Source organism: Phaethon lepturus, unplaced genomic scaffold (assembly GCF_000687285.1).
Source record: "Phaethon lepturus isolate BGI_N335 unplaced genomic scaffold, ASM68728v1 scaffold3180, whole genome shotgun sequence".
Lineage (NCBI taxonomy): Eukaryota > Metazoa > Chordata > Aves > Phaethontiformes > Phaethontidae > Phaethon > Phaethon lepturus.
This window is the reverse complement of record NW_010512429.1, coordinates 7,150-22,920: the sequence shown is the minus strand read 5'-3', so window position 1 is coordinate 22,920 and position 15,771 is coordinate 7,150.

Sequence of the window (15,771 nt, the reverse complement as noted above, 5' to 3'; positions counted from 1 at the left end):
GAAGAGCGTACCACAGGGGTTTGTCAGAGAAATAATACCAAAATACTTACATGAGAAGGCTACCAAAATATTTACATGAGATGGGACTGCTGCAGCCTGGGTATCTGTTCAAACAGTACATCAGAGGATGAAAGCGATAGATAGGATATATGCTGGGATATACAAATTAGTTTAGATTATAAAGGAAAACAAATCGTCTTAAGTCTTCCTTCAGTTTATTTTTTCTCTGTAAAGTGTCAATATAGCCCTCTCAAGTCTTAGATCAGTTGCGGGACTCATTTTATTCTATGTCAGCAACATGTTTCTGAATGTATGTTAGCACTGGAATGCAGAGTAGATGGATATGTGCTACGAATGAGAAGAGAATGTGTTTTTTGACTTGCTTGTCCATCAAGCTTGCATTTGTGCTGGTAAGTCCTGTGCTTGCTAGTGCTCCTCTGCAAGGGCAGAAAAAGTAAAAATGGCTGGAACTATTCACCGTTACTCCTTACTCTTTATGGAAGAGAACTGAAATTTGGCTGGGGTCTGAATTCATAATTGACAAAGTTCTTGGGAGGTGACACTAACACATTTTAGGAGCTGTGCTGTCTAACAGTCCAGGCGAAACTGCCTATGTGTGTTTAATGGCAGCCACATTCTGGATACCAGGCCGAGCAAAGGTCAGTTTATAATGGTTGTGTTGAACTCTTGGCATAAATCTTAGGGGTTTTATGGAAATCAGTTACTGACCTTTTTCCAGAGGAAACTGCTTTCTGCATTTTGTCTTTCTCTTCACTTTGTCACCACTTCTGGTTCATCCAAAGGCCAATCTGTTTGCAGAGAATTACCAAGTGGATCAGACCCTGAGCTCCAGATATTTCCTTCAGTGACAATGGATGGAAAAGCTGTCCCTTTGAGTTTCTTCACACCTCATTCTTTGTGTAGATGATAGATCTATCCCTTTTCCTGAAATTATTATCATCTAAAATTACACAGTGCAAGCATGCAACCTAACTTTTAATTTTTGTCAAAGGTCTGTGATGTGGCTGTCAATCGCATACCCAAGGAAACAGTATCAGAGGCTGTTGTGGCTCATGTGAGTACTAGGACTTGCCCTCTGTCTCCATTTTACTACTTCAATTCTCAGTTGAACCAGGCTTTGGGTAGTACTCTCTGAAGAACTTCTCGACCACGAGATCAGAAACTACCTTCTGTCTTCTAGTATGCGTGTACTGTTGGTTTTAATGCCTTTTCCCACAATTTGATGCTGTTTCTACTCACAGCAAAAAGAGGTTGTTAAGAATGTACAAATAGCAACTGAAGAGATGTTCAGTCTTAATTATCTTATTTGATGGCTGTTCCAACATCTTGTTTGACAAGGCTGGGAAGCACCTACCTCTCTAATAAAAACATAGCTCTGAGCTTCGGATACCAATATAATTTCCCCAGGAATCTGACTCCAGTTCAAATTTGTGAAACGGAGTGCTTGGTGTGGCACGGGAGAAAGGCCTTTTGAACTCAGTATTGTTCTTAGTACAGAAACATTAAATGACTCTGAGATTGTTTATTGGAAGAGAATTTGAGCACTGCCCAAGCTTTGATGTATCAGAGCCAGGTATTTTGGTTTTTCAGTACCAGAACAAAAGGCTGAAACAATTGTGATTTTCTTTCTGTAAGAAAACCACATCCCTATGGTATGCGACTCTTCTCCCTTGCTGAAACCATGCAACTGTTTGCAAATTTATTTGAGACACATAGCTAAAGGATCTGCCTTTACTTTACAGGAAGGTGTACACAAGGCTGCATGGATGTTTGTTTGTTTTCCAAATAGAACTTCACGTTGCTCAGGGGAAATGGTCTCTTGAAAAATGTCTTCAACCTCCTAGAGTTGTGGGCGATAAGGAATGTAGTAGTCAGCTTCCTCTTAAGGTACAGCTTTGAGTCATAGCTGTTTTCTTTCCCATCTAAATGGAGTGGGGAGCAGAGCTAGAAAGAGAAATCTCTAGGCTATCTGGGCAGAGCTGTCTCTTGACTGTCTAAAACAGCCTCAGCTGTTGTGACCTGGGAAAAAAAGGATTAAAGTAAGTATATTGTGTGAGTAGGTGGGGGTTTGATTTCTTTGCGGGGCTGAGGAGGGGGGTTAGTTCCCATGGATTTTTCTGTTTGCAAGAATAATTGTATCGGTGCAGGCAGAAAAATCTAGCCCTAAGGAGCGTGGGCTCTGTTGTCTCCCACTTGGTTTTCCGGGGTTTTCCTTCCATTCTTATCAAACATAATTGCTGATCTGTACAGTTATCCTGCAGCCATCAGTGTCAGCTAAACCCAGTGTGATCGTTTTCTGAATGAAGTATCACTTCAAAACACCAAAAGAGTCTGCGCATGACAAGAATGTATTGAACGCTGAGCTGTTAAGCAGCTGGTAGGAGTAGCTGCGTTTTGATCGACAGCATTCCTGTATAAAATACTGTCTTATGGGGATGGGTTTAATTTGGCTGGGGATTTTTTTTTTTAGGGCACTATGAGGCTCTTCTGGATGAGGAATAACAATGATTTCATTGTTCCAGCAAAAGTTGTGTTAGTTCTAGTATTTGCTTAATTTAAAAAAATGAGGAAAACGAGTTCGTTAATTTTTAGGGCAATTTGATAGGACCTCATGAGACTGGCGATGGCAGGTAGCAGAAACCAATTTTTTCTTCTTCTGTAGCTAACGACTCTTTCCTAGTCCATTTGCTCAGGTTTCTGTTTTTTCCTGCTTCTGAGATAGAACTTCCTTCTTGCAACTTGCTGCTTAGACATGGTTATGAAGCAGAAGCTGTGTATATGCACAAAGTCTCACAGAGAAAGAGGGTAATGTGGGAGCTGAATGCTGTGTATAGACTAAGGAAAAATAAACCTTCATTGTCTTATGTATGACTTGAATGGAAAAAACAGTGAAGGAAGTGTCTTTGTTATGGTAACTGCTGAGGTTTTTCCTCTCCTTTAATAGCCATATCAGTGGAATCGGGTGTGATTAATACATCTTGTGAATGGAATTCGAACTATAAAAATGTCACAATTCAACTGGTTACCTAGCCAAGTCATTGTTTCTGTTTTGTGGTTTCAAAAATACAGTTTCCAAATGGCCTTGAATGGGGCTTTTAATGGTCTCATTTTCATGATTTTTTTTTTTTTCCACCAAATGTGCTTGTGCTCGTACCAGGTAAGAGCTGCGGCAGAGTTGTTTAACAAGACCAGTCTGAACCATAGGGTCTGCTTCTTAAATTTTTGTTTATTTTTAAATTTCATCAGGGTATTTTTCACATTTCTAGCTGTCGTTCATTCTTACAGAAGTGAGAGTACTGCAAACACATTTTTAAGTTTAATGCATATTGAGGTGTTCTGCTTGATGAAATCGGTTTCGAAAAACTAGATTCTCAAAGATCCTGGCTGTATGAACTAAAAGCTTTCAGAACTTTGTCAGCTGCCATGCAAACAAGAACATGCTTAAATCCTTACATACCTGCGTCTTTACCAGTGAAGTTGTCGGTTACTTCAAAAAATCCAGACATGGCCCTGGAACTGCAGCTTTCCTGACACAAGTGAGCAACCAGAATCCATTGAGACCTTCAAAGCAGACACTCTTCTGCTTCTCTCATTTGAGGCCTGACCTAATTAGCTTTTCCGAAGCGTGTCTACTAGAAATGGGCCTAACGTGAAATATGGCCAGAGAGAAACAGGACAAAGATCAGGATAGAGCTAACAAAGTGTCTGAAAGCTGTAGTGCTAGAGTAACACCAGCAGGCAGGTATTGTCCATTTGCAGGTTGGATGACTATTTTTTTTTTCTTCTGTATTTTTTGTGTAAAACTCCTGTTGGTCTATGCAGGGATCCGAGCTCTGCTGTATTGAGCACAGGCTGAAAAGCACTAACACTTCAAAATTGCTTCCAGTTTCTACTGTTGTATCTTGTGTAAATTGTCACCTATAGCTATCTCCCTCATGCTAACACATCTGTTCCATACATTCTGTGTCCTTTCTCATAGATGATTTTCATTTTCTTGAAATATTTATCTCGTTTCCTGCGAAAGGACGGTGAGGCACTCGTGCCTGTGTCTGGTCTCTTCTACTGTGTTTTAAGCCTGATGGTTAATTTCAGTTGAAGTTCATAGATATGTCAAAAATCTCAAAAGGTCATGAAAACAGGTGGTTACCATAAGAAGGTGTGAACTTACTAAAGGAAAAGCTACAATGGAAGCTTTTGTTACATATAAGAAAATGTCCTTGGAATTCTGTCCTGTTAGAATCCAGAGGATTAATTCACTGATTGGAGGTGAACCATAGAAAATGAGGTTTCATTAGTTTTATTGTTGACAACTATTTGTATTTGGGGGGGTGTGTGTGTGTTCAAATTTCTATGGAATACACCACACTTATTTAAAAGGAAAATATGTTTATAGACAAAGTATATTTTATCAAAAAGCTTAAGTGCCTCGCAGACCTAAGCTGTTGAGTCTGAAGTTGTTCTCTGCCCGTTCACTAAGCCAACAGTAGTTGACTGAAGGGCAATGGAATGTACCCTGACAAAACACTTGCCGGATGCTGTCCCAGATTTAAACAGTTACTGACAATTTTGCAGACTTCAGCTAGGCAAATAAGTTAAAAATAGACTGGTTTTGAAATACATTATTTACAAGAAAAAATACCCCACACTGTTACATTGTGGTAGCTTTGAGTAGAGAGTCTGGTAGTTCGCTCTGTTGCAGCTGAAATGCCAGTCATTTCTGACCTTTTGGGTTAAGTTTGAAACAAAAAGACGTGATTTTTTTCCCAGCTGTTTTAGAGTGACATCTTGTGGAGTATAAATGTCTACATTTTATTTCCAAACTGATTAAGCAGCCAAAGGGTGTTGCAGAAGTAGAGGATTTCTTGTATCCCTGGGGTGGGGGGGAAAGGGGAGGTGGGGTGTTCTGTGGTGACTGAGAACACAAACTCATTTTTCCTGCTGTTCCTGTACTAATACGTAGTTAGTAAAAAGTGGTCTATAATTGATCTATAATTTGATAGCTTGCTAATAGGAAAAAAAAAATACTGACAAATTTTCAATTTATAGAGGGACTGATAGTCCCATTTAATGAAAGCCAAAATGAGAATTAGGTAATCTTGATTTATATAAAGTCTAATACTCAAAAAATTATATTACAAATCTTGCTATTGAAGCACAGTGTTACTAGTTCTAGGTCACAAAAATGAAGATAATAAAAAAAAAAATAGGTATCTTTTGAAACAGTGTGAAGGGAAAAGGAAATAATGCAATTTTAATGCAGGCACATGGAAAGATCATTTTGGAAATAGAAAGTGGGGGGAATAAAAAGTGGGAATACAGAAAACAGGAAAAGATAAAGGCACAGTGATGAAGAAAATCCATTCTTCAGGCTAGATGGATTTCACTTTTCTAATAAATTACTTGCTTCAGCATTACAACCATGAATATAGAGTATTCCATCCCATAGTCATATCTGCAAGGGGCTCTCTGCATGACAGATTATACAGGGCTGTGTAGTGTTTTTCCATAATGCCGCTGAAGCCTCAGCTGACATCCTAAATGAATTTTTTTTTCCTCATTCAAGAGAATTAGCCAAATACATGAGATATAATCTCAAGATCTAGAACAACAAATGAATTTCCATATGGTAAGTTAACGGGGCTGTTATGTGAAAAATGAAGATACATGGTTTCAGAGTTGTTGTTATTAAGAGATTAATTTGAATATCTGTACAATTTAATTGTTAAATCCGTTACTGATCCCATGCAATTTCCAGTCACAAATGTAATGTTAGCTGGGTCACAGTTTAGAGCTGTTCTTAAAGTCTGTGTTGCAGCTGAGACAGCCTGCAGAGGGTCGGTGTCCGCTTTGGCTGTGGTGTATGACTGCAACGCCTTCAGAGTGGATTCGCTGTCCCGGCTGCTCTCCGCGTAGCTGGGCTGGCCAGCGCCAGGTCTGGTCGTGTATCTCTGCCCGAGATCGGCGCGTTCCCGAGGTTCGAGGCGATACGCTCAAACAACGTCTCACGTGAGCCCTTGCGGTTTGAGGAGTTCCGCTGGTTTCACAGACAAAGCTCTTCTGCTTCCAGTGTGCCCCCCGCTCCCCTTTCTTGAGTGAAAGAAAGAAACGCTACGTTTCTTTAGTATTTTAGCCCTGGAAACGCTTCTCCGGGGCCTCCCGCGTCTGCCATTAGCGCCCTGGGAATCAGAAGTGGATTTTCCCTCCGAGCGCAGCTGAGCGCTTGCCTTCTGCGGGCAGCGCAGCCTCGCGCTCCGACCTGAAAGCTTAGCGGGGAGGGGAGAAGCAAGTCGCGCAAAGGTGCGCGGCGGTGTCCGCAGGCCTCGGGCCACTGGTGGCCCACTTGCACCAGATCTCCCTAGCGAGTGACTAACAACCTCTGCTCGCTACTGGACGCTTGCCCAAAACCAGGTGTAAGGGAACTTGCACAAGTTATTCTCCTTTCTGCAAGTATCACACTGGTGGCTCCTTTCAGTTTGGTTTTTCAAAGTCTTCTCTCGGAGTGATGGCTCTTGCAGCAGGGTTTGACCTAGCTGCCTCCGGGCAACGATGTTCAAGCTGGACTTTTTCTCTAGCAAGGCTGTTGGCTTCCACCTTCGGCACTGGGACTTGCTGCGCTTGTTCATACACGCTCTGCGCTAAGGGAATGGCTACAGCGGTGCCGAAGAGCTTTTTCAAGTGTACGAAGGCAAGATAAACGCATACGCTCAAATTCAAAGGTAGGAGAAGTTTCTTCCCAGCAAGAAGGGTGCCCCGATAATAAAAGTATCAAAGCTGTGCCCTAAAGTTTCGTAACAGACTTTAAATCTGGCCGAACCACTTCCTCCCCCACCCCTCTGCCCCCTGCGAAGGTTTCGAAAAGATGGAATTTCAGCTGTAGGGCCAGTCTGAGGACTCTGAAAGAATCAGTTTACAGCAGATCATGCAAAAAATCTGATTGCGATGCTACCTCTGCCGAAATTATAAGCAAATAAACCTACTGCTTACATGGCTTTATTATGCACTGCATAAAGACCATATTTAGGACAGAGGAAAACATGATTAACAGTGTCAACATAAACTTAATTTTTGGCTAGGACGTGGTGCGATTTTATCTGTCTGAATTACTCCTGGAAAAATCTTCATATACAGAAAAAATTGACTAACATATAACGATTTATGCAATTGCACAAGAGAAATTGTGTATAGATCAAACAGAAAATATGAGTCAATTAGTGTCCCTTATGAACAGCACAATGGTTAAGTATGTAGGTCACTTTTTAGAGATTAGTTTTCTGGGATCTTGGACAGATGCCCAGTGAAGTGAAACACACTTAGTGGAATTGCTGATATAAAAATAATCCTATTAAAATAAAGCATTAGCTTTGCAGTAGTATAGAGAAGTAGTGCAGCAACTCAGTTTTAAAATACATACTTGATAGGGAAATAAACCTATTGAATAAAATCTTTTCATAAGCACAATGACTAAATAAATTTTAAATGTGATTAAGGATTATCTTCCTGATGAATTTATCTGCTTTGAATCTTCAGCAATATAATGCAAGGTAAAATGTACTCAAAAACACAAGGAACGTAGCCGATAGGTGACCAGGTGATACTTGGTACGCAACATTTAGCCCCAGGCAGCAGGGTTTGTTTGCTCATGTCAGTCCATAATGGTAGCAGAAAGCTGGGTCCCCTCCCCAGCTTCTTGTGCACCCCCAGCCCACTCGCTGGTGGGGTGGGGTGAGAAGCAGAAACAGCCTTGCCCCGGTGTAAGCACTGCTCAGCTGTAACGAAAACATCCCTGTGTTATCAGCACTGTTTTCAGCACAAATCCGAAACACAGCCCCATACTAGCTTCTCTGAAGAAAATTAGCTCTATCCCAGCCAAAACCAGCATAACCTGGCAGCAGCTTTTCCATGTGAACCAACAGATGCTATACTAAAGTTGTCTTCTTTTTCTTTTTTTTGGCTACTTATCTGAGTAAAAAAACCAAAACAACCAAAACCAAAACAAATAAACACCTCCAAAAACCAACCCAACCCAGCCAACCAGCTCTTCCCCAACAATAAAAAACCACGAACCCAGTCGGTACCTGAGGCAAAATGAAGAAGTTTACTGGAACAAATGGGACAGAAAAAATACTAATGCCTACTGTCTGCAGGAGTGGTATGAAATGAGTCTGAGTGCTGTGCCTGGTTCTCCTTCAGCACTTGTGAAGCGGAATATGTCCAATGATGAGAGAAGCAGAACTGCCTGAAGAACAGAGTGCTTCATACCCAGTACTTCAACTGCAGATTTACTTGTGCCTCATCACCACAACGGCTCTAGAGGGGGTGAAACCTGAAAGAGCATCCCTCGTTGATGGTACCCAAGAAAACTGCAATGGCATTTGTGAACCTGCCGTGGGAAATAGTATTCCCTTAAAGGCCAGACATTAGATCATACAGTAAATTATTGCATGTCTAAACTCTAGATACCTGGTCCTGAGTATGGTAACTGGATCTCTCAATGTGCACAAGCTCTCTACACAATACGTGACTACTTATATTAAAATTTCGAAATGTTTATAAGACTAGACATAGAGAGTCCAAGACTTCTTTCTTCAGGCTCCTGGACAAGTTTAATTGCTTGAAGTAATATTTATCTTATCTCACAATGGTAATCTAAAATCTAGGTATTCCTCTGTAGTCTAATTCTCTATGTCAGTGGGACAGCAGGCAGCGTTTCCACAGTGCAGTCAATAACTCTCTGAGGATGGAATTATTTCATAGAATCATAGAACAGTTTGGGTTGGAAGGGACCTTTTAAGGTCACCTAGCCCAACCCCCCCACAATACGCAGGGATATCTTCAACTAGACCAGGTTGCTCAGAGCCGCGTCCAACCTGACCTGGAATGTTTCCAGGGATGGGGCAGATACCACCTCTCTGGGCAACCTGTGCCAGAGTTTCACCACCCTCATTGGGAAAAATTTCTCCCTTATATCTAGTCTACTTGCCCTTGATGAAGTCCCTTTCCTTTCACTGAACACACAAGCAGTTCACAGAAGAGCTAGGAAGAGAGGGCTGACTCTTTGATAGCTAAAGTTAGTCAAAATATACCCAAAACCAAGGTTAAAAATTCCTGACCTTTCTCAAGACAGATCAACTTTTATCTTGAAGAAAAAATTCCAAGAGGAACACCTATGGTAAGGAAGGGGAGATTGCACTGTCAGAACAATGATGTCCGGGCGGCAGACCCCGCCTGGTGTGGTAGTTAAAGGCTCTTCCCAGGAGCAGTAAAGCTGAATGTTCTTGGGCAGAGGAGGAATATTCAATTCCAAAGTCTGACACATCTGGGAGAGTAATCCTGATTCTGTGCCACAGAAGATGCTCCATAAACGTCCCAGGCATGATTATGTAATTTTAAAGGGTAGTAATAGCTTTGTTGGCTTCATATGTCAAGTTTGATCTGAAAGCATGAGTAGGTTTTGCACCTTTGAAGCTAATTGCAATCCCTAATGGTATCAGGCCTGTGTTCTGGATTCTGGTTAAGCTGAGCGTAAGCAGCCCAACGAGGACTGAAAAAACTGTTGCTGTTGACAGGAGCAAAACTGTAGTCTTGTCAGGAGCTCTTAAGAACCAAGATATACAAGTTCATTCATATCCCTTTTCAGGTGGCGAAGCCTTTCTTTAGGTCTGACCTTGCTGCAGTATGTTTAGTCAAATATCACGTTCTCATTAATTTTCCTACCTTGGTGAATGTGGATATAAATACTTTCGTAAGTCTAAAGTACAAAGATATCCATGACCATTAAATACTAGATAATGATTATTTTATTTCTCTTTTCTTTACTCTTCCTTATGAGCTAGCATATTTTACATTATTTATCATAACCCATGGTTTAGTAAAAACTTAATTATTTCTGAGTAGTTCTTAACCTCTTGAATGTATTCTAGAAACATTTTATGGATATTTAAGGAGTTGGACAATTGCAGAAGAATACAAACAGGGTGTAAACTAACATGTGACTCTTGGGAATGAGTCAAATGTTCATTTGGAATTGAAAATATACAATCCCAGGAGAGGGTTCTAAAGTGTTGTCAAGCTGTTTTGTTAAAATGTGTTGGATTTTTGTCAATACGTTAATTGTCAGCAATGGTATGTAAATGAGAATTCACTGTTACCTGTGAAACAGTCTCACAATAAAAACCCTGAACTCCTCACAAGATTTTTTTCTTTCCTTTGGTAAGGGAGGAAGGTTTAAAATTGAACGTTGTACAATGTACAAATTGTATATTGCAACAAGATTCTCCAACCTATATCTCTAGTCTAACCTAGATAGTTATTTAGTTTATTTGGATTCCAGATGTCAACTTCAAAAGTCATGTTATTCAGATGAACAACATAAATTAATAATCAGGGCAGATCTGAAAATGTTTGAAGTTATTCTTGTCTTCATTTGCAGTACCACTTGCCACTGATGCTGGCAGCGTTAGGACTTGTGTGATTACTTCTCTGTGCAGACAGAAACCCATTTGTTATCCTGCATTTAAGTGGATGCTTTCAGTCTTGCCGGTACCTAACAAAAAAGTCTTGACTTACAGATTTGAGTTATGGATCTTGCTTCTACAGTTCTGCATGTCTATGTCCTATTCAATCCCCTCTGGAATCCAGTGGTTGTCTTACACTCCGGCAGTTCCTGTGTGCACCTCACCTTTCTGTTTACCTACACAATCTGGCAGATTGGAATTAAACTGATTTGCGTTAGTAGGTAGGATAGCAAAGTCTTTCAGTTGATGATGCCCAGTACATACGGATACAGGAATACAGATTAGCTTGTTGAAATAGACTGTTATGAAGTTTTCCTTGAAAATGGATGTTATTTTGGTCCATATAGTTGAATTATGTAAATAATAGGGTTCCGATGCATATGTGCAGTGAATATAGAACTCCAGGATACTTGGTAAGATCAGTGGTGGAAGTAACAATGACATAAAGAGCAAAACTGAGCTCCTTAGTTGCCAAAAGAGACAGAGGTAAATACCCCAGACACAGACTTAGTCTCTAGTTGCAATCCTTCAGCACCTTAATGCTTTCTTCAGCAGTGATTTTGCCTTTATTACAAGAAGGAAATTGGTCAGTGACAAAGGCAGCTGCCTCCTGCTATGGCTGGCTAAAAATATTTGGTTTGTGATGGAATAACGTTTCATGTCTCTTATTACAACAAAATAAAAAACAACCAACCAACAAAAAAAACCCCACACAAGAAGCCCCAAACCAAACATACAACACCAGTGAAGGCTTCTGACTTGACAGCCCCAGAGCATGAAACCCCAGAATGGATGTAACAGCACTAAACCGCCCTGTGACACCTTCCATTGGCTTCTTTGACTTGAAGAGACCGGTGGGTGTGATGAAGATGCCATCTGGTTATGGCTTTTCATAAAAATGAATTCTGGAAAGTATAAAATGAGGTCAACAGCGTACCCTTTTGTTGGAAACCGGCTTAATACCATGAATGCCACTTAACTTGCATCCCTGCTGTCCATAATGCAGGTGGGTGGTTACAGTCAAGCTTCTGCTGCAGAACTTGGAAGCTGCATAAGGCCCAGGTTGGCCAGCAGCCCTGGGACAGAAGTCCCAACATAGGCACGCCCCTATCCTTGTGTATGCACAGGAGTCCACCACCTCTAGTCTTCATCCAGTTTTTAGGGCAGATCTCTGGGAAATACAAGGTTCACGTTAGAAGTGAACCTTGCCTCATTTGTGTGATTAGCTGTCAAGTCAAAGGAAACGAGATTGAGTCACTCTGCTCCAAAATAAAAGTGCATTTTTCTCTTCTTTCAGGTGGCATTCAGTAAACTTGGAGACAACAGCCAGGAAGCTAAGATTTAATTCTTTCAGGCTATCCTTGTTCTACGAGTGTGTTAAAGTCATTTTTCTAGGACTCTCATGCCAACGCTTCTCATCAAAATAACACTGTATTATCTCAAGGGTGTTAGTAAGAATTGAGCGAGCTTTGCATTTGTAGGCCTTCCTCAAAGGGTAAATCACCTCGAATTTCTTATAATTGGTTATTTCCTCACATATATATTATATATGTAATATATTTTTGTTGGTTTTGTGTAGGGAGCAGCCAGATAATATCCTTCTCAATCTTCTCTATTGCATCACCTCCTCTAGCACTGATGTGGATTGCAAGAAGTCAAGACAAGCATGACATCATGACTTTGGAAGTAGAATTCAGTAGCTTGCAATTTCCACAAGTCTAACCGACAGTCATCTGAGCGGGGGGAGGTGATTGTGCAGTGACGGTCAATATTTTCTTTCTGAGACGTGGCATGAAAAGAGATTAAGTTTCACTTGGTTACATAGCCTCTCATTTCCAGCTGAACTTTCTTCTGTTGTCAAAAATATGTAACTCCTTCTCTGACAGAGCATTATGATTCTAATTTTCTTTTGACACAGCAGAAAGCATTGCACCTTTTACTTAAAAACGTATTTCCAAAATTAGACAAGCAGAGGTCCAGCAGCTCTGCTTGTGAAATAAGATAATTCAGAATTATGATTTCCAGCATGATAGATAAAGATAGCAGGATTAATAAAAAGCCGGTGCTTGTTTCAATATCCGTATTGTGTATTTCTGATTTGTGGTCTGTGCTCAGCGATGCCGTCTGGTGTTCCACGTTCTTGAAGTGGAAGCAAATGATATAACCAACAGAGAGAGAAGAGCACGGTGGAAGATTTCAAATAAGCTGCTGAAGCTACAGTTGTCTGGCACTAGTGAAATTCACTTGATCAAAAATACTGTCCTGCTCTTATTTCAGCATCTTACTCGGAAAAACATTGAAATGCCCTGGAAAATGAAGTGGCAGTGTAGCAGCAGTAATAGAGAGAGAGGACTGATGAGAATACGTTTGCTCTCAGACATGATTCCCAAATTTAGGCTGCTGTTTCTGTCACTTAAGCCCCTTGAGTGAGACCATGACCCAGAAAAACAGACCTATCTTTCCCCAGTCACATATTTCCACTGCTTCTCTTGAGCTAGTGATAACGTTAGCACAGCTACATGGTCAGCTGGGTTAGAAACTGGATGAAAACCTTTTTTTTGGCTGATTTAGCTTCAACCAGAACAGGCTCCTGTTGCAGCTTCCTCTACAGCCACACAAATAATGATGCTTGCAGAGGGGAACAGATGTGATCACACATACGAGAGATCAGCACAGCCAGTCTTGTAACAGTGAACGCTTGTGATTTAGAGCGAGTTTCAGAGAGCATATTTTGGCTTTTTGGGGAGATCAGTGTAAAAGTTAGGAAACAGCATCCTCAGGAGCAGCAAAAATTCCCAAGTCATGTGCATGTGTGTGCAGAAGGAAGTAACACGCAATGATTTTCCTTCCTCTGGTTATGTCCTACACTTTGTCCCAGGGAAAGGAAAGAGGGACAGGTTTGCGTCTTTCTTTTTGCCATTTTGAAATAATTTGCGTACCATCAGTAGGATCTTACTTTCACTGGAAAGGAAGCATTTACCTCCAAAGTTCAGAGTTGCAAATCTCCCTTCCGATATGTGCAAGTGCTGCTGCCATTGGGCCCGAGTGATTTGATGCACTGTCAGTGGAAATACACTCTTCACAACATGACCTATCCTCTGTGAAAAAAAAGAAATATTCTTAATAAATCTGGACTTGATAAAACTGAGCGGTAATTGGGAGAGTGAGGATGAAGGAGCGGTCAGGCTAGGTCTTGGAGTTGTTGGGACGCTCCCTATGACTGACCCTACCACCCATTTTTTAGTGATGCATTGTTCTACGGGGGCCCCTGACACATTTATTGCTTTGATGGCATCTGCAGACTTGTACATGAAGTTTAAGCATGTATAAAAGCAGGACGTTTTGGGGAGTGAGCCTTTGCAGTGAAACAGTTAACACGGTGGTTGTAGTTCTGTTTCTTCCAGTGGTTGCTTCTGGGGATTGTTGTTCTGCAAAGGTGGTTTTGTTGTGGGTTTTTTTGTTGTTGTTTTCTGGGTTTTTTTAACTCTTGCCTGTGGGATTGTGCATGATTAAGGGTATGGACCAAACTCATAGAGTCTGTGAGCCCTGACACTCTAGATGAATGGTAGAATATGTATTTTGCATTACTTTCATGTATAAACTTTTCTCCTTTTGTTGGCTGCACTGCGGCCAGCAGCATGATTTACCCTGAACCTAAACACTTTGCCAACACATATTTGATGAGAAATATTAGCCATCACTAAGACACATATTTTAGCTATGTAGGCGGTCCCATACCAGCTGTGAGTTCTTAACATAGTTCAGTCTGAACAACTGGGAAAAATACGAAACCTGTTAACAGACTCAGAGAAAATATTGTATTATCATTATGGATAAACCACCATATTTAAACAGTGAGGCGTATCTTTAGCAATTTTATTATGGACAAAGACAATGAAGGTTGAGGTTAGAGACTTTGTATAACTTGAATACATAAATGAAGTCCAAAGAATGGATTTCATCAGCTTTAAAGCTTTAAGGGGTAACTGCAAATATCTGACCTGAACTGCCTAAGCAAAAAAGGAATTTTGCTTTGTAACCTTGTACCAAATTTTGCAATTCATGTAATTCACCCAGTATTAGAAATTATTTTAACTTGGAGATTGCAGAAACAAAAAAAGTCTTTGATTGTTGTGCTTTTGCTATTTATTGGGAAGATTTCACTGCTATTTTAGAAGTTTTATAATACAATTTGAAGAAAAGAAGAAAACATGCCTATAATACAATTTGAAGAAAAGAAGAAAACATGCCTATTCTTATAGACATATATTCTGTCCTGTATTGTACAAGACACCGTTCTGTTTTAAAAAATGAATTTGAGGAGGCCTGCCTTCTCAGTTTGGAGCCAAGCATATCTAGGAGGGCTGCAATTTATAGTCATATGTTGTAATATGCTTTTATGTCATGTAGTAGAACTTAATTGCCAAAATATGTGACAGTTCAAAGTTCCTGGAATGTAAAAATCTGGTGTCTCTAAATCCTATCCAGTTAAGTAGCTTTAAAATAAAGGGATACTCATCACCAAACCAGTCAGTGTTTTTAAAGCGTCACACTCATGAGCGCAACAAAATGATGCTACAATAAACCTGGCGATGCAGTGAACTGGGCCCAAGAAATACCGGCTCTAATGCACACATTTCATTTCCTGTAGCACTCCCCAGGGGTATTTGATGAGTGGCAGAGGTCCATCAGCAAAGGACACTTTGGTAAAGGGTTAGCTGAAGAGTTCCAGCAGTGAAGGGTAGCGTTAACTTAGAAGGAAAACCAGCAAGCTAGATCCTTATTTGAGATAAAAATGTCTCCATTAATTATACTGGCTTTAATTTGAAGTATAATTCAACTTGACTAGATTCTTCCCAGTGTTAGTCAGCAGTTTTCTACAGACCTTGCTGTGCTGAGTTCCCTGTCTAACCACACATTGCTGGATGCAATGCAGATCCCAAGGCCTTCTAGCTGGCCAGCTGCTAAGATTCCAGAGCTGCCACAAGGACTGCAGGATAGTGAAAATATATAATCATTTCCTCATTAAGGGTTTAAAAAGTGTTCCCTGATTTTAATTTTTATGAAAAAGTAGCTTTAAATGGCTCATTTTGCTTTTTGATTATTTAGAATAGCTGCACAATAGTATTAATGTATTTTTATTACTCATACTTCTTGGTTTTATTTTCATGTTTGCTAGGACACTCTATTCTTTATTTTACTCTCTGGTCCTGCTTCTTTATCTGCTTTAGTTCTT